The 2,127-nt window shown below is 36.6% G+C and overlaps 1 pseudogene; it reads left to right on the top strand.

Moving 5' to 3' along the window:
• The first annotated feature begins 789 nt into the window (after positions 1-789).
• On the top strand, positions 790-863 carry LOC137653859 (U4 spliceosomal RNA; annotated as a pseudogene).
• The last annotated feature ends 1,264 nt before the right edge of the window (positions 864-2,127 follow it).

The raw sequence follows: 2,127 nt of genomic DNA, 5'->3' as shown, positions 1-2,127 counted from the left end.
GTAGAATGTTTTTCTGCTCATTATCAAGAGTAAACTGTAACACAAGATATGTTTTCAAGGGATTATATAGCGAGTCCTGCTTTGACATTCCCTACGGGCCAACTAAGGGAAAGGCCCGTGCCAACAAGAAGAGTTGGCTGTAATACTTCATATTCCATCCTTATTAGCCAAGGACCGCCCGAGGGCGGAGACGATTATTCCTGGGTGGCAGTTGCCTCTGGCTACCCAGCGTGCTTGGTGGGGTTGATAGTCCATTTTCCTGCCTGTGGTACTATCAGTCCTGTTATGGCTGTGATTGCCTAAACTATTGTTGATGATGGACCTTATAAACGCTGACAGTAAGGTCCTCTCTTGCATGGTGTTAAGGTCAGGTCTTTCTTGTTGTATGAAAAGCTCTTCCATTATCCTGAGGCGCCTGCTCTCAGGCACGACCGATGGTGTTGACCTTCTTTATTATATGTTCCCTTGTAATTTTATAGCTATTTGTTTGGAGGCAATGCCTTTTTATTGCACCCTATTGCACGTGGCAAGATAACCTTTTAGATAGACGCATCGTCGTCATCCCGAAAATGTCAAACAATAGGAGAACCATTTTATAAGCGAACTTTGAGCTCATTTGCGGCGATGCTGATTCTCCTTCATCTCCATGTCTTCGCTTCACTAAGAGAAGGGAAGGAAAATGACAAACTAGGAGATAACGCATACACGATGCCACATCTTCACTGGGTTCAGTTCACTAAGACCTTTGGTCAAATCCTATTGAATACTTGAAGATTAGCTTCGGCATTGATTTTTGCTCAGTGGTAGTATCGTATCCAATGAGGGCTAACCGAGGCGCGATTATTGCTAGTTGTTGAAAAAAAGAGCTTCGATATTGATTGTCTCGCACAATAGCCTTCCGTAAACACCATGGAGAGTTCCTCGCGTCGTGATCTTCGCCCAGAAGAAAGAAAAATTACATACAATGTGTATCAGTTTTTTTTTAAATGGGAAAAGGAGAATGAAACTGTTAAATTTGTAATTGACAAAGCAATCAAACGTGGCACAGGTGCAACCAACATATCAAAAACGACTCTATTTCCTATTTGCAAGGAAGATAAAAGTCAAGGCTATTAAGCATACTGATAACAATATAAAGGAAGACACGAAAAATGACGTCTGTATTAACGAATTCATTGGAATTTTTGTGACAGAACTAACTTCATCAGATGAAGAGTCACCAAAACCACGTTTGATAACTGTACCTTTGTTGTACCAAACTTTTGTTCATTAATTAAATAAATTTAAAACAATACAATTATCAACAATCTAAATGTACTATATTGAACTTAGTTAATTAAATCCTTTGTAGAGAATCCTGTCTTTTAATAGTCTATCAGAATTGAGAAATGAAGTTATTTGATATCAAAATTTAGATTATTTCTGTTAATTTGATAATCTTTTTCTAACAATTTTGCTCTATGTTATCCCTTAGCGTTTCAATTTTGTTGTCTACTCGTCGTTGGAAACAAAAGTAGCGAAGGAAGCAACTTAAAGAGAGTATCAAATTAAAGGATTATATTTTTAGAACCTTCAAATCCGAGTGAATGACTTATTAGTTGACTTTTTATTTTTCCTTTTCTTGGCTCGCCTATAGATTACAATGGTGAAGTCAAGTGTGCTTTAAAAATGACCCAAGAGAACTGGCATCGTCGCTTGTTTGTATTCTGTGGATAGATATAACTCTGATATTACCTAAATATATGGGGTCATAGGATGGACCTATACATCAGAGTTGCCAAGTTGGCCTTTCTCAGGCCAAGTAATCTCAAATTTGGTCTTTTTTAATCGGTTGGCCTTTAGTAATATCATAAAAAAGGCGGGCTTTAAATACTATATTTTTGGCCTTTTTCTAATTATGGGTTGGTCTTTTAAAGCAGTAGTTGATTTGAAGTTAGTCTTTTCTCATTTAGAAAACCTGGCAACACTGATATAAATGTTCTAGCTAACTCTTCATGAATTAGTCAAAGTAGATCTTGTATTTATTAAGGATAATAGATAAGAAAAAAAAAAAAGTGCCTTTTCAAAGCTTGGTATAAGGGTATTATTTACATTAATTATAAAGTTTTTGAATTGTGGTATTTGGTA

The sequence above is a fragment of the Palaemon carinicauda genome, chromosome 14 (genome assembly GCF_036898095.1).
Source record: "Palaemon carinicauda isolate YSFRI2023 chromosome 14, ASM3689809v2, whole genome shotgun sequence".
In the NCBI taxonomy this organism is placed as follows: Eukaryota; Metazoa; Arthropoda; class Malacostraca; order Decapoda; family Palaemonidae; genus Palaemon; species Palaemon carinicauda.
The sequence above is the reverse complement of the archived record's forward strand: the minus strand, read 5'-3'. Positions and strand labels throughout refer to the sequence as shown.